The sequence below is a fragment of the Schistocerca americana genome, chromosome 4 (genome assembly GCF_021461395.2).
Source record: "Schistocerca americana isolate TAMUIC-IGC-003095 chromosome 4, iqSchAmer2.1, whole genome shotgun sequence".
In the NCBI taxonomy this organism is placed as follows: domain Eukaryota; kingdom Metazoa; phylum Arthropoda; class Insecta; order Orthoptera; family Acrididae; genus Schistocerca; species Schistocerca americana.
In genome coordinates, this window is record NC_060122.1 from 355,431,806 (window position 1) to 355,454,262 (window position 22,457).

The 22,457-nt window shown below is 44.3% G+C and overlaps 1 protein-coding gene across 2 annotated transcripts in view; it reads left to right on the top strand.

Moving 5' to 3' along the window:
• Positions 1-22,457, top strand: part of LOC124612264 (irregular chiasm C-roughest protein) — a 1,966,673-nt gene that overhangs the window by 1,314,486 nt on the left and 629,730 nt on the right. For both annotated transcript variants that reach the window (XM_047140359.1, XM_047140358.1), the window contains exon 4: positions 19,131-19,191. The gene's annotated coding sequence lies outside the window, so the exon portion shown is untranslated. The remainder of the gene's footprint in view (positions 1-19,130; positions 19,192-22,457) is intronic.

The following is a 22,457-nucleotide window of genomic DNA, read 5'->3' on the forward strand; positions in this document are numbered from 1 at the left end:
GCTATTGACAAGGGATTTCAGATCGATTCCGTATTCGTGGACTCACGGAAGCCTTTTAACACTGTACCACTCAAGCGGCTCGTAGTAAAATTCCGTGCTTATGGAATATCGTCTTAGTTATGTGACTTGATTTGCGGTTTCCTGTCATAGAGGTCACAGTTCGTAATAATTGACGGAAAGTCATCGAGTAAAACAGAAATGATTTCAGGCGTTCCCCAAGGTAGTGTTGTAGGCCCTTTGCTGTTCCTTATCTATATAAACGATTTGGGAGACAATCTGAGCAGCCGTCTTCGGTTGTTTGCAGATGACGCTGTCGTTTATCGACTAATAAAGTCATCAGAAGATTAAAACAAACTGGAAAACGAATTAGAAGAAATATCGGAATGGTGCGAAAAATGGCAGTTGACCTTAAATAACGAAAAGTGTGAGGTCATCCACATGAGTGCTAAAAGGAACTCGTTAAAATTCGGTTACACGATATATGAGTCTAACACAAAAACCGTAAATTCAACTAAATACCTAGGTATTACAATTACGAACAGCTTAAATTGGAAAGAACATATAGAAAATGTTGTGGGGAAGGCTAACCAAAGGCTGCGTTTTATTGGCAGGACACTTAGAAAATGTAACAGACCTACTAAGGAGACTGCCTACACTACGCTCGTCCGTCCTCTTGCAGAATACTGCTGCGCGGTGTGGGATCCTTACTAGATAGGACTGACGGAGTACATCGAAAAAGTTCAAAGAAAGGCAGCACGTTTTGAATTATCGTGAAATATGAGAGAAAGTGTCACTGAAATGATATAGGATTTAGGCTGGACATCATTAAAGGAAAGGCGTTTTTCGTTGCGACGGAATCTTCTCACGAAATTCCAATCACCAACTTTCTCCTCCGAATGCAAAAATATTTTGTTGACACCGACCTACACTGGGCGGAACAATCACCACGATAAAATAAGGGAAATCAGAGCTCGTACGGAAAGATATAGGTGTCTATTCTTTCCGCGCGCTATACGAGATGGGAATATTAGAGAATTGTGAAGGTGGTCTGATGAACCCTCTGCCAGGCACTTAAATGTGAGTTGCAGAGTATCCATGTAGATTTAGATGTAGTTGTAGATGAAGTAGTGTTGGAGGGAACTGACATCATGAATCCTGCAGGGCAATCCATAAGCCCGTAAGAGTACGAGGGGAGTGGAAATCTCTTTTGAACAGCACGTTGCAAGGCATCGAACATATGCTCAATAATGTTCACGTCGGGGAAGTTTGGTAACCAGCGGAAGTGTTTAAACTCAGAAGAGTCCTGACGCCATTCCGTAGCAATTCTGGATGTGTGGGGTGTCGCATTGTCCTGCTGGAATTGCCCAAGTCCGTGACAGTGCACAATGGACTTCAATGGATGCAGGTGATTAGACAGAATGCTTACGTACGTGTCGCCTGTCAGTCGTATCTGGATGTATCAGGGGTGCCATATCACTCCAGCTGCACACGCCCCACATTGTTACAGAGCCTCCACCAGCTTGAACAATCCCATGCTGACATGCAGAATCCATGGATTCATGAGGTTGTCTCCGTACCCGTACACGTCCCTCCGCTCTATACAATTTGAAACGAGACTCGTCCGACCAGGCAACATGTTTCCAGTCATCAGCAGTTCAATGTCGGCGTTGACGGGCGCAGACGAGGCGTAAGGCTATGCGCCGTGCAGTCATCAAGGTTACACGAGTGGGTCTTCTGCTCCGAACGCCCATATCGATGATGTTTCGTTGAATGATTGGCACGCTTACACTTGTTGATGGCCCAGCACTGAAATCTGTAGCAATTTGGAGAATAGTTGCGCGTCTGTCACGTTGAACGATTTTCTGAAGAGAATCTTGCAGGATCTTTTTCCAGCCGCAGCGACGTCGGCGATCTGATGTTTTACAGGATTCTTGATATTCACGGTACATTCGTGAAATGCTCGAACGGATAATTTCCCACTTCATCGCTGCCTCGGAGATGCTGTGTCTCATCACTCTTGCGTCGACTGTAACATCACGTTCAAACTCACTTAAATCTTTATAACCTGCCATTGTAGCAGCAGTAACCGGTCTAAGAATTGCGTCATATAGGCGTTGCGGACCGTAGTGCAGTATTTTGCCTGCTTACCTATCTCTGCATTTGAATACGCATGCCTATATCCTTTGGCGCTTCAGTGTAAAGTATTAGTACTGATTAACAAAGATTCAGAGAGATGAAAGAAGTGATAAACGACAGAAAAAAAAACCTAGGGCGGACCAGGATTCGAATAAAAGACAGTTACATTCTTATTATTTTTCAAATGTAAATGCGTTATAAGGTGCACAAGCATTTTCATTGTGTATTTTATGTGAAAAATGAGATGAATGACAATCTGCCTTCACATATACTCTGTCGCCCAATTATCACCGGGAATTAGGCTGTAGTTATCTCACACTGCAATGATATTACACTGGAGGTTATTGGTCAGACTCGAAATACTCCGATATCTTGGCTATCGAACAGTATTTGGTTGCAAGGTGAGTAAAAACTCTCCGTTATTACCATATCATAAAATGATAAACTGTATGAAGCATAACGGAAAATGTAACTGGCCAGCTGTACAAGTTAAAAAACTGACTGAAATGGTGCTGTCTTTAACACAACGAACTTTAAATTGCCTTCCAACCATCTTGATTTAGATCTTCACGGCTTCCCAAATTCGCTTAAATCGAATGCTGGAATGGATTCATCGAAAAGGACATAGACGATTTCATTCCTTAACCGTGTCCCACACTTCCGTCCCTCAGAACTAGTAATAATATCAAAAACTGTTGTCTGGTACGCCTGAAATGCGGCCAGTATCTTGTTACATAGGCGGTAAGACGGGTGATCTGAAAACTGTATAAGGACACACTCATGTCGCAAATAAAGATGTCTTCAACGTGAAGGTTCGCCCAATTAGAAGCGGTATGAGATTGCCGTCATTTAACTCCGCTACAGGGCAACGTTGATTCCGAAATTTCAGCTTGCAATTTTTCACATCAGTTAACATTGACAGAGATAAAAGAAGTGTCAAGAGACAAATAAAAGTTCTAGAAATGACCGGGGATCGAACCCTTGACCTTTAGGTCCTTAGCGTGGCACTTCACCACTTTTTTTTTTTTTTTTTAATCTCATTTTGTTCTATATTGATCGTTGAATTTGTTCGTGGCGGACGTCCGATGACACTCGTTGAGGTTGTTCATTGAGCCGTTTACTCAGTTTTTTATTACAGAGGGTAGCCAAACCCTCTGACCGAACACGCTGAGCTACCGTGCCGGCTCATCACTGAGCCACCAGACAGCCTATAGTATTCCATATTGATTTTATGATTATGTTCACATCCATCCGTCCTTGCATTCTTCGTAAGCGTAATAATTTTCAAAACAACAGATGAAATCGGCAGTCCAAAGAGTTGAGCAATGCCTCGAAGGAGGCGATAGTTAGACTTGCGCTCCCAGCCGGCAGCCGGCCCACGCAGATGCGTGTTCCCGCCGTGCTCAGTCCCTCGCGGGCTGACTGCGCCAATGTCAGCGTCAGCATCAGCAGTGCTGACTAAACAGCCGCCGGCCGGGTCGGCACACACAATTAGCTACGCGCGCTGCCCGCCCGGAACAATCACGGCCGCTACCGGGCGGCGCAGGTCCACATCCCAGAGGGACCCTGCGCCGCGCTTCCGCACGCGACAGCGAGCTGTCGACAATACACGTCAGCTGCAATAGTTGGTGCATCGTCCATGAAATCAACCAATGGAACGCCCTTTCCGTCTCAGAAAAAGGTAGTCACCATTTTCGATTCGAGTAAGGCTGCTCGAATATTTTTTTGGTTTTGGCGAAGTAGTTCGGCACCACTGCATTGTCTGTTCTTTCGATTTTGCGCTGACGTAGACTATCCACGCTCTTTCATCGGAAATAATATGAGAAAAACAATCATCTCCATCTTGTCGGTAGCATCACAAAATCGTTCGTCTGCCCGGCATTCTGTGCTCTTTCAGGCTATAACGGTACAGCCTCCCCCTAGATTCATATGAAAGGTGTAATAAAATCTTTTTTTATGAATCCGGTTGGTTTTCGGACGATTCAGTGCTTCCTGGAGACTTTTGTGAGTGTTTTGGGTGCATTATTCAGTTCAATTTGCCAAAATACAGTTTATTATTTGTAAACACGTATAGAATCTTCTGGAAGGACGTATATTATCGTAATTGTCTATGAATTGTTGTCATTAACAAAATTATGTACAGGTTACAAATCAAGAATCTAGTTGAGAAGTTGAATTAAGAGATATTTAGTCAAAAATGTTAATAGGCTGTGGAAATGTTGCCGTAAGTGCCTGGCATCTCTAATTACCTTAATTGTAGTTGATTGGTGGGTTGACACAAAGAACTTCATTTGTTATCTATTTTTTATGTCCTCCTCTGTTCAAAATAATGGTTCAAATGGCTCTGAGCAGTATGGGACTTAACATCTGAGGTCATCAGTCCCTTACAACTCAGAACTACTTAAACCTAACTAACCTAAGGACATCACACACATTCATGCCCGAGGTAGGATTCGAACCTGCGACCGTAGCGGTCGCTCGGTGCCAGACTGAAGCGCTTAGAACCGCTCGGCTACACCGGCCGGCTGTCCTCCTCTGTAATTCATATCCTTTGTAATTACATTTCTAGTTAAATCTCCAATTATTTACATCACACAACTTTCCGGTTTTCAGAATTTGAGGCCTTATTTGTAACTTTCTCGTATGCAGTCGGATAAAACACGAGATTTGTACTGTCAATGAATGTCAGTAACCAAATCCAAACTGTAATTAATTACGTAACTAAAATAATACAAGAGACATTATTGTAATTAATGTTCAGATCGAAATTCATATTTAAAACTAGTGATGATACTATAAAAATTATGTTAATTAATATTGTATTTTATACCTTATTCGGCTGTAACATCAGTTTCTTTAAGTTTTGTAAGTTTTAATTGTAATATCGAAATTGTACAAATTTAATAATGAGTTATTTTGAAATTTGTTGTTAAAATTCTATACATAGCAAAGCTTCGATGCTGCGAGGAAAGATCAGTTTTGATGTTTGTTTTGGAAGTCAGAGAGATCTGTCTGTCTGTGTTTTGTTTACATGACGATTGTGCAGTTCGGTTGTCAATAAATCTTGTGAAGTTGGTAACTGTTATTTTCTTTCATCAAATGAACTCCAGCCCAAGTTAAGTTAATTTAAGTAACGTTCAAGAATAAAATATCGTTACAAGGTCACCAGTGAATATGAGGGAACGTAAAAAAGGATACGGCACATGCCGCCCAGCCGCCGTAACAAGAATGACGCATTGGCAGAACATGGTACATGTTTCTGGTTTCCTGCAGCGGTACAGATAACAGAAGAATCACTGTTTGTGTGTGTGAAACAGCGCGGCAACTGGAAAGATACCCCAAAGCTGAAGTATGCGGGACAGTACGAGTCTTGTTGGTGAAACATCTAAATTTCACATAGATACAGCATGAAATTCGCGGTAAATGAACCAAATGCCATGTCAAGCCGAGTCATAATGAAAAGGAGCTAACAGTTTGTCCAAGACCGCACAGTTGGCCCGAGGGAAGGCCATCCACATTTAAGCTATCGGGGAACTGATTCGCAGCGATTGCAGATTTTCCAACGATGATGTTCTCGAATGGCTCTGCCATTTAGGAAGTAATTTATATTGTCGATGAGCTGAACGATTGGTACATCGTTCCTACCATTGTATACAGAACTTTGGTGACTAAATTGAAAAGTAATGTCGTGTATCTGCGTCGCTTTGAAGAGTAGGGGTGCCTTCCATGAAAGTCATTTGGCTTGTCATGATAATGTGGTTACTTACTTTTCGAAGGTCTCTCATTTTCGGTACCCATCTTGCACAGAATTTGATGTATCTTCTATATCTTTTACATTTTTATGGTTCTGTACCTCAGCTGGTAAAAATGGAAGCCTTACAGGATCACTCTATAGTCGGTTGTCTGTCTGCCCCATTGTTTAGACCCCTCTTTCTGAGTGGCGGGTACACGTATCAAGTTCAAATTTGCGTCACGATTCAGATCTACGGCTTCTTGGCGGTGTAAAACATTGAACTTTCTAAGTCAACGCAATCAAACTCAGTCCTCAAAACCTATAGCGTACTTCCCGTTCACCTAAAGTCATGAAGTTTAGCAAGAGACAGGACTTAACAGTACAAGTAAAGGAAAAAACCCGAAAATCTTAAGTTTGTAAGTATATTAAACAAAAAAATAGTTATTTGTCATTTATTACCGTCTGCCTTTCCATCCGTCTGCTAAGACTCCATTTTCCTCAGAAACGGTTAGAGGCATCAAGTTGAAAATGTCACATACTAATAGTCCACGGTCCCTTGGCGGTATAAAAAGATTGAGCTGCTAGGTGACTGCAGTCAAAAGATACAGAGATTTATGTCACATATTTTGATGCAAACTCACTCATGAAAATCTATAAGGTACTCTCCGTTGACTTTGTCAAGAGACAAGATTTCAAAGTAAAATTAAGGTAAAAAAAATCCGAAAATTGTCCTGGAATTGTTCTCGAAAATCTTGAAATTCCCGAGAGGAGTATCTTGCCACTATCGATATCAGTAACAGGCAAAAATCATATATATTCTTGATTCCCGTGAAAGAGGATCTATCTGTATACATAATGAAGTTTGTACGGAACCATGGGTGCACGAGTACTACTCGCATTTACCGGATTTTTGTGAATTAAACCGATTTGGTCGCACAGTATATTCCTTTATTTGTAGCGTCGTTTCGGCTGCTGCTATTATCATATCAAAACATAAGTGTTGTAAAATACTGTTCAGTGTGTGTTTCAACGAAACCTATGACTAGGCGTCAGTGTCCCACTTAAGCATACGGGAAATTTATTTTCGTTATGTCGTTTAACGCTGGTGCGTCAAATATGAGTAAATTCTTCATCCAGAGGACTAATTGTCAATCGTCGATTAAATCGTACATTTGGGTCCACTTGTGCAATTTTCACAGCATGCACATCGCAATTATCGGATGGTTAAACGATTACCGAATGAAAACAGTGATTTCTGTGGTTTAGTAAACAGTGCCTACTTCGTAAAGTGCACGAAACCCCCCCCCCCCCCTTTTCAGAAACTATTCGTAGCTACGACGAGTGTAAATCGTTTGCACGGTGTTATAACGTATAGTAACGTAGTGATACACAGACGTTTCCCGCTGCGTTAGGAGAAAAGTTATGGCAACCTGATCTGAGCGGTGGTCGGGTTGCCGATGCGAGGTAAAACAAGCTCTGGCGCAAACCGGCTTCCCGCATGCGATGCTGCGTGCCTCGAACGGGAGCAGCAAAACACCTCTGTGCGGCCCGCCGGGATAATAACGGGATGCGGCGCCAGGTAGTCGGGAAGGGGGGGGGGGGGAGCAGCCAGACGGGACAAGGAGACACGACGCCATGTCGCCTCCAAAACGGCTACCGGCTAGTGTCCGGCAGTCCGACAACCGTGAACAGACGCCGAGAATTCTAATAGCAGATACGAGAAAAAAATTGCGCAGCACTTCTCCAATTTATCGGTGAGCTACGCCTCTTAACTAATTTTGGCTCCAATAGCGCCAGCACTGTGGTACTAAACTTTCAACGTAATGCAGGACAGCAGACATGTACTTGCAGACTGTACGCTGTGTATCGTTATACGAATCGACAGCGTCGCGTTTGTTTCTTTGGACAGTGATCCGTGGCAGTTGCCGCGAAAAGAGAGCGTTTCGCGATTCCGCGATACAGGCTAATGGAATACTGTATCGTTTGTCGGAGTAAAGAGCGGGCCGTGAACTTAAAAGGTTTATTTGAGCGTTGATAGGCAATTATTTCACACGGCGTGAACGTTTGTGCCACGAAATTGTGAAAACGATACTTTCAGTGCAAATTTTAAGGTAATTCGTGTGCGTTATAAGCTTATATTCGTATTCATATTACTCACCACGTTGACTGAACCAGGAAGATCGTGGCTACGATCGCGAGAAAACCATCAGTAGACACATGGTTTGACTGAGAGAGTGATTCAAATTTATGTATGAGAACATAATGTGTAGTTTTGCAACCCACAGAAAGAAAACATCTCAGAATACAGTCGATATTACGAGAATGGTATTACCTTAATCTGTATAATAACAACAGTTCCCTCCATATCGATGTTTATATTGTGTTGCAGCACTTCTGCTTATACAACTCCTCCGAACAAGCCTCGGAAGACCTAACGCGCTGACCGACCACCGTGTCATCCTTAACCGACTGATCTCATCGGTTGCGGATAGCCGACCGGAGTCGCCGAGCTGTTCTAGGCGCTTCAGTCTGGAACCTCGTGACCGCTACGGTCGCAGGTTCGAATCCTGCCTCGGGTATGGACGTGTGTGATGTCCTTAGCTTAGTTAGGTTTGAGTAGTTCTAAGTTCTAGGGGGCTTAAGACCGCAGATGTTAAGTCCCATAGTGCTCAGAGCCATTTGAACCATTCGGTTGCGGATACGGAGGGGTAGGGGATCAACACACCGCAGTTTTCGTAACCTGGAACTGTTAGCACTTGTTCAAGTAGCTTCTGAATTAGCATCACGAGACTGAGGGAACCCTAGTGGGTCAACAGCGTATGTCGGCCCCGATGGTCACCTAACCAAGTCCCGACGGCGCTTAACTTCGGTGAATTGACAGGAACCGTGTGTCCACCGCGGAACGACCGCTGACTCAGCATAGACAAGCTGTTTGACTGTTATAGATACAAACGAGAGGACGAGTAGAGGACATTGAAGATGTACACACAAGCGCAGTCAATCCAGTGTCACAACACAGCGCCTAAGACTACATTTATTTCGAAATACTGCAAGGGAGGTGTATATTACAAAATGATACACTGCCCTCGTTTGATTTTTTTTTTGTCATACCTAAGTACTGGTAAATCGCGTTTCGACAATAAGTGTAACAGTCGTGGCTCGCCAGTATCGTGGTGTCCCAGGTAGCTCACTTGAAACGGTCTGATTTTTTTGTACGAGGATTTTTAAAGGACTTGGTGTACTCCAGTCCTGTCAGTATTGTCGAAGGACTCTGGAAACACAGGGTGGATGGTTGTCAATGCATTCAGAATATGCCTGGAATTTTCGAACGTGCACGGGTATTGATGAGAAGACCTGCTTTCACATCAATGGTAGCTATGTGAAATATTTGTTGTGTGTTTGTGCTTAAGTGTTTATCTGCAGTCTGGATCCTCGGGAACTCTTAAACTTTCTTGCACTGACTCATAATACACAGTGTGTGGAAAACCATTGGTTTCTGGGCCTATTTTAATAGGACTTTCATTGTACTCTACTCGACCCTTTTGTTTGTGCCTGTAATAGTACGGACACGTCCGTAAGACGAGGGAGGGAGTAACTCGTGCTGCAGCTTCAGGCCACCGTTGTTATACAAACTTTAGTCACCTGTTGAAGTGCGATGTAAAGTTACGTTGTAAGGATTTACATTTTGAGAAGTGGCAATTTTTTTGTGATATTTTCCACAGAAAGCACATTTTCCTGAGTTAGTGTATAAAGGAGATTATTTAGATTCCAAAGTTTATATTGTTGTCGAGTAATCACTACGCACTGCCGGGTACTTCTCATTCGAGTTTTAGGTGAATCGGACGTGTTGAGTTGGTCGTGCTGGTGTGGTGACCTAGTCTCTGAATGCTGTTGCTGCAGCTTAGTACATATTAAATAAGATAATGTCTGGCTATGCACTGGTGTGCGCTAATACTGCAGGAAACGGAAAGTCGCATTTAGGGAGCATTTTCAGTTTTGCTTTGTCCATACTGTAACTTGTGCTTTAACTCTCGGGACATTGCCAGTTTAAGCATTTCACAATATGCATGAATTCAGGAAAAGTTCAGATCTCTCTTTACCCCTTGTTCTTCCAAAATAATGAACGCAGGAAGAAGTTTTATATAAATAAGATTTGTGTTAAAAATTCGATGCTATTTCTATTCTCTGTATCAAAGATTGATAATGTGTCTGTGTTCACAGCCTCTAATGCGGTTAATTAATACACAGATGAGTTATAAAAGATTTTAAATAATTCGTCATTGAGCCTCCGCATCACTTCCCTATTCAAAAGTTTCTATAGAAAAATTTGTTCTGACGTGCATTGCTGTTCGCGAGATGCGACTACTAATTGATCATCTGTTGACGCTTGGCGCTCTTTCACTGCACTCCGCAAGGTTTATTTACGTAGTATCAAAAGCACCTTGATCTCTTTCAGCTCATCTAGTTGCAGATGACTTTAACTGCATTTCTTAGTAAAGCTACATTTCCGTTGTTGCACAGCTAAGCCATATTATTGGTAGGACCAAGATGAACTTTTGAGAAACAATTAGGAAATTCTAAACATTTGCAAATTTTCTACACCATCCAGAAGTTATATTTATAAGTATACAGATTTAGCAGGTGACAGTTGTCCATTGGATTGTTCATGAGTATGTCTTTAAGTGTATTACTCATAGGTATTCTTTACATTCAATTATTAATTATTTACGGATTGTCAAGTTCAGTATAGAATAATTAAATCTCACATTCTGGATGAAATTTGCACAGTTAATATTTATATTCAAAAGTAGTTTAGTTGTAGGCAGCCGAAGTGGCCGTGCGGTTCTAGGCGCTACAGTCTGGAACCGCGTGAGCTCTACTGTCGCAGGTTCGAATCCTGCCTCGGGCATGGATGTGTGTGATGTCCTTAGGCTAGTTAGGTTTAAGTAGTTCTAAGTTCTAGGGGACTGATGACCACAGCAAAAAAAATGGCTCTGAGCACTATGGGACTAAACATCTGTGGTCATCAGTCCCCTAGAACTTAGAACTAATTAAACCTAACTAACCTAAGGACATCACACACATCCATGCCCGAGGCAGGATTCGAACCTGCGACCGTAGCAGTCGCGCGGTTCCGGACTGAGCGCCTAGAACCGCTAGACCACCGCGGCCGGCGATGACCACAGCAGTTATGTCATATAGTGCTCAGAGCCATTTGAACCATTTAGTTTAGTTGTAGCACTTCTAGTTCGCGGCATGGTGGTGACATTGTAATCGGAATTTAGAACACTTCCTTCTGGATTGCTGAAAGTACAGTCATTCATTGTTTAGCGTGTTAGGGAACAGTAATATAGAGGGTGGCCCATTGATCGTGACCGGGCCAAATACCTCACGAAATAAGCGTCAAACGAAAAAACTACAAAGTTCGAAACTTGTCTAGCTTGAAGGGGGAAACCAGATGGCGCTATGGTTGGCCCGCTAGATGGTGCTGCCATAGGTCAAACAGATATCAACTGCGTTTTTTTAAAAATAGGATCCCCCATTATTTATTACATATTCGTGTAGTACGTAAAGAAATATGAATATTTTAGTTGGACCACTTTTCTCCGCATTGTGATAGATGGCGCTGTAATAGTCCTATGGCAGCGCCATCTAGCGGGCCAACCATAGCGCCATCTGGTTTCCTCCTTCAAGCTAGACGAGTTTCGTTCATCGTAGTTTTCTCGGTTGATGCTTATTTCGTGAGATACTTGGCCTGGTCACTATCAATGGACTACCCTGTATATACGGACTCTAAACATGGAAGTGTTGTCTAGTTACAACTAACGTACATTGCTACCAGCGAGCCTAAAGTTAAACCACGTAGACAGTCACACATACAGGAAATTTAAACACCCAGGAAACTTACAGTAGTAAACAACCATTACTCCGTACCAGAAGGACCACTTACAAGATTGCGTAATTGTGTGCTTTCAAGGAGATAATTAGAACTTTGACTGCCTCTATCGCTACGAGGTATGCTGTCGATCACTCTGTGATTCAGCAGGTAACAACAAACGACACCGCCAACACCGGTAGGTATTCGCTCACTGGTATTAGGATGGGCGAGAGTTCAGCGACAGTTAAGCTGCAGTCCCGGTCTTTTGAAACCGCAGTGTGTTTCTGCAGCCTGGGAGGCGGGGCCGTGCGGCAGCGCTGTGATTAAGAGATGGCGACAGAGGGCGGCCGGCACCTGCCATTAGATCCGCCGCGAGTCTTCCGTGTGTGATCAATCAGGCCGGGCGCCCGCCTTAAACGCCTGCTGCTGTAATTGCGGCGGCTCTAACGAGGCGCGCCAATCGATGCCCGGCACGGCGCTGTTTGCACTCTGCTCGCCGGCCGCGCACCGCCTCGCAGCCCGCCCCCACCTCCCCCGACCTTTTTCCCGAATCACTGCGCACAGACTGCCGAGCTCCGCCGTCGGATGTTTGACCCGCAGCCGGGCGAGCAGCCGCTGGCTGGCGCTGGGCGGCACGGTGGACTGGAAACCGCGACACATCAACGAAAATATTAGCGGATAAACAGGAAAACATGCAAGCACAGCACATAGCAGTGGTACGTAAACTGGGCGAGAACCAGAAAAGAGCAAGCCGCTAGCATCTGGAACCTGATGCTGCAGAGAACTTGACATTTACACTAATGGACCAAAACGTTATGACCACTGCTCACCTCAAGATTCAGCCTAGTGGCGTTTCAAGCACGTGATGCGGCAAGGCAAGTACACTACTGGCCATTAAAATTGCTACACCAAGAAGAAATGCAGACGATAAACGGGTATTCATTTCACAAATAAATTATACTACAACTGATATGTGATTACATTTGCACGCAATTTGGGTGCATAGATCCTGAGAAATCAGTACCTAGAACAACCACCTCTGGCCGTAATAACGGCACTCATACGCCTGGGCATTGAGTCAAACAGAGCTTCGATGGCGTCTACAGGTACAGATGCCCATGCAGCTTCAATACGATACCACAGTTCATCAACAGTAGTGACTGGCGTATTGTGACGAGCCAGTTGCTCGGCCACCATTGACCAGACGTTTTCAGTTGATGAGAGATCTGGAGAATGTGCTGGCCAGGGCAGCAGTCGAACATTTTCTGTATCCAGAAAGGTCTGTACAGGACCTGCAACATGTGGTCGTGCATTATCCTGCTGAAATGTAGGGTTTCGCAGGGATCGAATGAAGGGTACAGCCACTGGTGATGACACATCTGAAATGTAACCTCCACTGTTCAAAGTTCCGTCAATGCGAACAAGAGGTGACCGAGACGTGTAACCAATGGCACACCATACCATCACGCCGGGTGATACGCCAGTATGGCGATGACGAATACACGCTTCCAATGTGCGTTCACCGCGATGTCGCCAAACACGGATGCGACCATCATCATACTGTAAACAGAACCTGGATTCGTCCGAAAAAATGACGTTTTGCCATTCGTGCGCCCAGGTTCGTCGTCGAGTATACCATCGCAGGCGCTTCTGTCTATGATGCAGCGTCAAGGGTGACTGCAGCCACGGTCTCCGAGCTGATAGTCCATGCCGCTGCAAACGTCGTCGAACTATTCGTGCGGATGGTTGATGTCTTGCTAACGTCCCCATCAGTTGACTCAGGGATCAACACGTGGCTGCACGATCCGTTACAGCCATGCGGATAAGATGCCTGTCATCTCGACTGCTAGTGATACGAGGCAGTTGGGATCCAGGACGGCGTTCCGTATTACCCTCCTCAGCCCACCGATTCCATATTCTGCTAACAGTCATTGGATCTCGACCAATGCGAGCAGCAGTGTCGCTATACGATAAACCGCAATCGCTATAGGCTACAATCTGACCTTGATCAAATTCTGGAATGTGATGGTACGCATTTATCCTCCTTACACGAGGCATCACAACAACGTTTCACCAGGCAACGCCGGTCAACTGCTGTTTGCGTATGAGAAATCGGTTGGAAACGTTCCTCATGTCAGTACGTTGTAGGTGTGGGGAATGGTTCTAGCGACGATATCGGCCACAATTGAGGGAATGCGCCGACATAAGCGACTTTGACAAAGGGCAGATTGTTGTGGCCCGGTGCCTGGGTACTAGCACGTAGCAAATGGTGAAACTGGTCGGCTATTGCGTGCTATTATCATCAGCATCTATGGAAAGTGGTTGAAGGGTGGCAAATGCACGAGTAGGTAGCGAGGTATTGAACGTCCATGCCTCATCACAGAATGTGGAGACAGGGACTCGCACACTCTGTAAATCAGAATAAACGGCGATCTGTTACAGGTTTAAATGTAAATGTCGTGTGACTAGGGCCTCCTGTCGGGTAGACCGTTCGCTGGGTGCAAGTCTTTCGATTTGACGCCACTTCGGTGATTTGCGCGTCGATGGGGATGAAATGATGACGATTAGGACAACAAAACACCCAGTCCCTGAGCGGAGAAAATCTCCGACCCAGCCGGAAATCGATCCCGGGTCGTTGAGTTTGACATTCTGTCGCGCTGACCACTCAGCTACCAGGGTCAGACTGTTACAGGTTGACGACGGGGTACAATGCTCGTGCAGGCGTGAGACTCCTCGAGGCATGTACTGCAACACTGAAGTAGGCCGGTGGGGAAGGTATTATGCTGTGCGAGATATTTACCTGGGCTCCCGTGGGACCTGTCGTAATTGTCGAAGGCACCATGACAGTTGTGGATTACGAGAAAATTGTGGCAGACCACCTGCATCCCTTCATGCAAGATGTCTTCCCCGACTGAGATGTCATCTTCCAGCAGGATAATAGTCCGTTTCACATAGGCAAGAACAGTACCACAGTGGATTGAGGAGCATGGTAGTGAACTAACGTTGATGTCTCCGACAGCAAATTTGCCCATTATGAACCCTGTGGAACACATTTGGGACGCTATCGGGTGCCATCTCCGCGCGCACAAACCACTCGCCTTCATTTACGGGAATACCGTGACCTGTGCGTAGACATTCGGTACCACATACCTCCGGAAATCTAGCAAGTACTTGTTAAATCCATCCAGTGCACAATCGCTGCTGTTCACTGGTAAGCAAGTGGTTACAAAGTTTCGGATCATTAGTGTATTTATTCATCCCTGCCATTGTACCTAAGCAGAGACCAACCAGGGTAGCCGAGAACGCTAACGCGTTGCTTCCTGAACTCCGGTAGGTGCGCCGGCCCCGGATCGAATCCACCCGGCGGGTTAACGACGAGGGCCGGTGTGTTGCCCAGCCTGGATGAGGTTTTTAGGCGGTTTTCCACATTCCGCTAGATGAATACCGAGCTGGTCCCCATGTTCGACCTAAGTTACACGGCTCGCAGACATCTGAACACATTCGCACTATTCCATGGATGACACTCGACGCAGACAGTTGGGGTATACTAATTCCGTCCTGGGGGTATGGGGTGGCATCAGGAAGTACATCCGGCCACCCCTTAGACATTAACATGCCAAATCCGATTAACGATGGCTGACCCTGCGTAACTGCGGGACAAGGCTCAAGCGATAGAGCTGTAGCTTAGCAGAGCTATACTGAATAGTCTTAGGAAACCAGGAATGTCTAAATAAGCATGGGAGAGACCAAGAGGTCTTAATATTCCAAAGGAACACATAGCTTGGAATATCCTGTCTTTATTGTGTTTTAGTATCTTAGGTGATCCAAGATGAAGATATAGATATTTGTGTTCACTGACGGTGGGGAGAGGGGGGCTGGAACCACACCGTTTCGGTATACAAGTCCAGAGTCTTACTACTGAGCTAACTCGTCCAGCAGAAAGTGGAAGGAGAAGAGAGAAAGACAGGGGGGGGGGGGGCACAAAAAAGATGGGAAGAGAGAGCGGGAAAGAGGAGCAGAGACACGAAGAAATAGGCTTGAGGGGGGGGGGGAGGGTTGGTCAGGATGAGAGACAGGTAGGGGAGGAAGAGAAGGGACAGAAGGAAAGGAAAGGACAGGGGGAAGCATGGAGGAAAATAAGAAATAGGCAGAAATACAGAGAACGAAAAGTGGTAGAGGATGGCCGGCCGGAGTGACCGAGAGGTTCTAGACGCTCCAGTCTGGAACCGAGCGACCGCTACGGTCACAGGTTCGAATCCTGCCTCGGGCATGGATGTGTGTAATGTCTTTAGGTTAGTTAGGTTTAATTAGTTCTAAGTTCTAGGCGACTGATGACCTCAGAAGTTAAGTCGCATAGTGCTCAGAGCCATTTGGTAGAGGATGAAGTACATAAGGTACAGGGGTCAAAGATAGAGAAGAACTGTAAGAAAGAAAAAGAGTGAGGGGATACAATGTTTGAAAAATAATTTTGGTGAGTAAGAAAAAATTAAAAAAAGGGAGACGTCGAGTAAGTAAAAAAGAAAGGGATCGAAAAGTAATAACATCGAAATAAAAATTCGCAGATTTTCCTCCGTTTCATTTGATTACCTCTTCTTATTTTAGTTCGTAGTGTCTAGCACCTATGTTAGCCGTTTGTGAGTCTTTATCGATCCAGTAATTGAAATAAGGTGCTTTATTCAGTGCTACCTGAATACCTGGACTTTCCCGTGTTTGATGAGTATTCGGTGTCAGGGCTGCGGAAAAAATCGCTGAACCGCGCTCCTCTTGCTGGCAGCGAAGAAGCGAGAAGGGAAAAATTGGCCAATTTCGGAGTAATACTCGGGTGCAAATTCCACTGACGAGGAGATACGAGCCAGTGGCGGCTGGGTGCCGCATACCTAGTCCAGTCGCAGCGGCGGCCCACTAAATTCAGACGCTACCCGCCCCTAGGCGTGCTGGCGCACAGCGCGCGGGCCTCGATGAATTTACCGCCACATAAACAATCTCTCCCGCAGCGCGGCTGCCTTCCCGGGTGCGGCAAATTGCCGGCAGGGCGCTGTAGCAGGTGGCCCGACGTCAGGAAGGCGCGCCGCTGGATCCCCGCCCAAATGCCTGCTGCCTGCTGCCTGCTGCCCGCTGCATCTGCGCTACGCACGGAAACCTATCGCCAAGGCGCCGTCGCCTGCACGCAAACGGACATGCTACCCGCATCGCTTACTTTTTAACATTGTCTGCCTGCACTGCTGTGCATCGTATGCTCTTCTGCTGTGCAAGTCGTCAATATGAAGCGCTGTCTTATACCGTGTGTACCACGGTCAGTAGAATACATGGTAGGGATCAGGAGTGTGTGTGAATGTGTGTGTGTGTGTGTGTGTGTGTGTGTGTGTCTGTCCGTGTGTGCTGTAGTAAAGAGCGTCGCTGACATGAAGCTGACCACTGCCGCAGGCAACTGCATTGTTACTGCTTCCTCCAGGAAGACTAGATTGTTTACGTGAGTGTGAGTTCTTATCACTGATTAACCATCAAGTGCAGAGTTAGGCTATAGTTATCAGTGCACTGAGGGATTCTGCAACTATGTTCTGAATTGTCTTCGAAGAAAAATAATGGTTTGCACTAGGATCGAGACTTGTACTAACCTCTACAGATTCGAAAAAATATTAGGAATTAAGTTTCACGCAATTCCCAAGAACAGTAAGAAGAAAGACAAGTGGATGAATGCTTGTAAACGTGCCGATTCGTTTTGGATGAATGCTTGTGAATGTATCGATTCTTTCTCAGTTGCTTATGCTTGTGGGTTCCCAATACATTTTGCTAATTCGGATTACGAAACGGTTTTGCAAAGTGAAATGCTGAATCTTCCTCACAATTCAGGTTGAAGCCTGATATTGTTTCAGCTCTATATCACCTGCTCTTGGAAATGAATGTTCAAATGTTCAAATGTGTGTGAATTCGTATGAGACTTAACTGCTAAGGTCATCAGTCCCTAAGCTTACACACTACTTAACCTAAATTATCCTAAGGACAAATACACACACCCATGCCCGAGGGAGGACTCGAACCTCCGCCGGGACCAGCCGCACAGTCCATGACTACAGTGAAAATGAATGTAAGGGGTTGTAATGTGCGTATTAATTTGAGAAAAAGGCAGGCACGAAAACAAATTTACCACTAATAAGTTGAAGAAATTTTAGAAGTGAATATGTTACCAACTAATGGATAAACTTCTAGTAGGGCTAACATTAACTTTGAAAACCAACAATGCTGTGAATACAGCTACGTTCGTTTGTATCAACAATTAGAAATTATGGATAAAGTAATAAAAGAACTTAGGCAAGGTCGAGGTCGTCTCTCCCGGTGTATCACCGAGTAACTTAAAATTAAATACTTTCCAAATAAGCTTGACTGTTGTTTTTGAGGCTGTCAATAAGATGCGGTAATTAAAGAGCTGTGTACTGAAGTACGAATATGTTTATGTAATCTAAGTTCACTTCTCAAATAATTCTTAGTCATTGGTATTTATTCTACAAAATTGAACTTTTCCTTGTCGTCCTTCAAACTAATTTCATTGCTTTACCAAAGACATATCTTACTGTCCCCAAATGCTCTTCGGCGTGTCTGTAGCTTAATGTCTTTACTTCTGTAGCATCTTTGAAACTAATGTTGTTCTTACTTACGTTAGCTGGGCCGCGTTTTATACGTGTTAAGCGTGAGTGCTACCATGAAATGTAGGATGGAGTGTATTTAACCAGTTTTTCGAGAGCTTCACAACGCTCACGTAGTGCTCTGCCGAAACGTCAATATTTTTAAATTTCTATCAGAAATATACGATTAATGTGTCACACATAAATATATACAACATTAGTGGTTCGCACGCTTCATGTTTTATTAATCTTAATACCATTTCAGATATGTTTCTGCGAAACACAAAAAAATCGCTCTTGACTTTATAGATTTTTAAACAAGATTCTTCTTTAACTGCTCAAATTCAATAACTACTACCACGAGAGTCCAAACGGGAAAGCAAGAAAGGTCTATAAGAGCCATCTGAAGATGGATTTCTATGAAATCCAAAAGTGATAATGGTTCGATTAAAATAACCTTTTCCAAAACATACTTGAGGCTGGTTCCTGTTTCAAATTATTGGGATTTTGTTCATTCTCCACAATACTGGATATGTTCAGGAGGAAACACCAAGCGCGCACTGTGTAATAGAATTTGGCACATTAGCATCACAATACCACACGATTTTACTTTTTCAAGTAAGATATAAAAACACCAAATGTAGGTGTGATTTTGTCCTAATAATGTTTCCATTTTCGTAATCGCTAACATTGAAGTACATTTCTCGCCACCTTAGCAGTTACTCACAACTTGTGCTCAATGTTCCGTTTCTTTTTGTTCCAGATTATGAGAGGGCGGCCATCTCTCCCCGGTCCTCGCCTGCCGTATTGAACGATTAGCAACGGTAAGGCGCCAGCGAGAAAGTCTGTAATGTTTCTCTCTCTGTGTCTCTCTATCGCACACGTCTATCTCGTGTATGTATGTGGCGGCCACGACCTCTGCGACCAGCCCTGCGCGTTCCCAGCCCATTAGCATCCTGCCGAATCCATTAATGTGTGGCCTCGCCTGCCCCACGATGGGTTTCCGTGACAGCCACCGGCAAAACCGAATTAGCTGCCACTGGCGGCCGAGCGTGCCCGCAGTTTCAATTACTCCTACCTGCGACTGGGCGATAGTTTATGACTGGCGATCCGCATAACTTCTTAGTTTAATCCATTTCATCACACATTGTTCCGACATGTCACTCTTACTAAACACCCCCTTATTTTCGGTTAGAAAGCTTTATACTAACACATCTGAAATTATGTTAAAACATTATGCACTGAATTCATGTCAATTTATATCCAACATTTGGTCTGCTCTTGTATCTACATTACAGACTGAAAGAAAATAGTAAATAAATATTGATTTATGTTGGAGCCAGGGGAAAAAACAGTGTGATATGCGCTAAGGAAGCACGAAAAGCTGCTGTGCAGTTACAACATATGTTGGAAATGGCGTCCAAGGGCGATTATACAAGTCTGAACCCGCTTAATAGTACTGAAAGAAACTTTCTGCAGATATGATTGTGATATGCTTCTCACGTACGCAGTTATTTTAGTTTCTACATCAAAAATCGTGTGTGGGCGATTGCGATACACTACAAATTTTGCTGCTCACAAAACAAAAATTTCTAGTGGACTAAGGTCCAGCGAGTGAAAGAGCCATAGGTTTTTTTCTTTTTTTTATATATCAACCGTTCCCCAAAAAATTCGTTCAGAAGACTACAACTGTTGTTAGCTGTGTGCGGAGTAGCTCCACCTTAACATTACCAAATAAGCAGCAACCAGTCGCAACTGCTGGTTGCTGCTTATTTGGTAATGTTATGGTTTACGGTCGCTGCACAACTTGGGAACCACATGGAGCCCACTATTCATTAGCTCCACCTTGTTAAAACCATTGGTAGTTGATTGCGTTTTTCTTCAGCTGGCCAATGAAATCGTGGGTTATCAAACAATAACATTCACTGCTCACGGCTTCTTCAAAGAAATATAGGTCTAGTAATGCGCCGTCTGAATACTGCTACCAGCACTCCAGTTTTCTGATCGTGTTGTGGCGTTTCAAGCACAGCACGAAGATTCTCCGTTGACCATAGTGGTGGGTTTTGTGTGTTCTGTGAGCAGAAAGGTAGAACCAGGCTCGTCTGTATAGAAGATGACATCAAGAATATCAATGATATTCCTCTCAATAAAAGATGTGAACCATTTTTTGTAACAGATTCGCCTTTCATGATCGGCATCTTTCAGTTCTTGCACTGCCGTCTCTTTATACGGCAACAATTTCAAGGTTTGCCAAACCACTTCACGCACGGTTGCAAGCGTCGTATGTTTCTCTTGCGACAACTTGCGCAATTATTTTCCGGGGCTCTGCTGCACATAGTCATAAATATCCAACAACTTATTTTCGTTTACTGAAGATGGTCTTTCGGTTTCTTCGGCATCTAACACTGAGAATGTCTCTCGAAATTAGTCAATAAGTTGGACGAACCGCATTACAAAGAAGTATAGCTGTTTCCGAAAATTTTTCAACAAATGCCTTCTGCACAAAAGCTATGTATTCATCAACATGTCAAAACACATGTCCTACAAGGAAAACTCGTTTTTCATTTGAAAGCATCATATTTAAAATCAAATTGGACGTCTGAACGCTAACCATGGTATTCAGAAGCTTTAACCAACATCACCAAACCGTCAATATTAAACAAAAGTAGAACGAATTAAAAGAAGTAATCATGTGTCTATGAAGAACCATTCTTGCCGACTTGTCTCCTGGCAACTTCAAATGTATTCTATATTCGTAGTTCAGTACACAGTCACTTTCCAAACGCACTGTACCTCTGTTAACGAAGGTCCTGTCTCGTCTTTATTTCTCAAGTTTAGGTTTCACTGAACCGGAGAGAGATTTGTGAGATGTGTTCCGTAACTTTTTAAAAAGATATCTCTTTTGTCTTAGGGTCACGAAAGGAGAACAGTGGTGTAATAAAAGCAGTAACGCTCCATCTGCGACAGCAAGTCGTGAATTCTAAACGGCTCTAAATCCCGCCGTTGACATGTAATAGACAATTATATATTGGTTTTCAGGGCAACGATACCAACGTCGATACGGCAGACAGTTCTTTGTTATCAAGTGTAAGCAGTTTACAAGCACGTGCCTCTCACACATCGCCCATTCATGACGTCGTACCACCTGAAGGATTCATTTTCAGTGAATAGTTCCTAATTTCAAATTATTCAACTTAAGAGACCTGCTACGACACCATATTTATAAAGTTGGCGTAACCGCAGTGAACGGTAACCGTAAATTTGTAATTATCACCTCGAAAAAATTAAGCTCCTGCCACGAAAGTTCGTCGGAATGCACAATGGACATGAATAGATGCACGTGATCAGACAAGATGCTTACGTACGTGTCACCTATCAGAGTGGTACTTACACGTATCCAACGGCACACGTCCCATACCATTACAGAGCCTCCACTAGGTTGAACAGTCCCCTGCTGACATGCAGCGTTCTTGGATCCATGTGGTTGCCTCCATTCTAGTGCACGTCCATCCGCTCGAGACAATTTGAAACGAGATTCGTCCGACCAGACAACACGTCTCCAGTCATCATCAGTCCAATGTCGGTGTTGAAAGCTTTGTGACGTGCCTTCGGCTCTTGAAAGCCCATATCGATTATGTTTCGTTGAATGGTTCGCACGCTGACACATTTTGATGGCCCAGCATTGAAATCAGCAGCAATTTTCGGAAAGATTGCACTTCTGTTACGTTGCACGGCTGTCTTCAGTCGTTGTCGGTCCCGTTGCCGGATCTTTTTCGGAGGGCAGTGATGTCGGAGACTTGACGTTTTACCGGATTCCTGATATTCAAGGTACACGCTTGAAATGGTCTTACGGGAAAATCCCCACTGCATCGCTACCTCGGAGATGCTGTGTCCAATCGCTCGTTAACCGACTGTAACACCACGTTCTAACTCACTATATAGGCGTTGCCATTCCCAGTCTGCTGGGACTCTGGGGTGAAAAAAACGCCACAATTCATTGCGATGGGTCTCAAACAGCTCGGTCCCCCCTCGGATTAGAGAATAAACTAAAATTAAATTAAATTAAAATTCAGATGTGCTGTGGGTCACC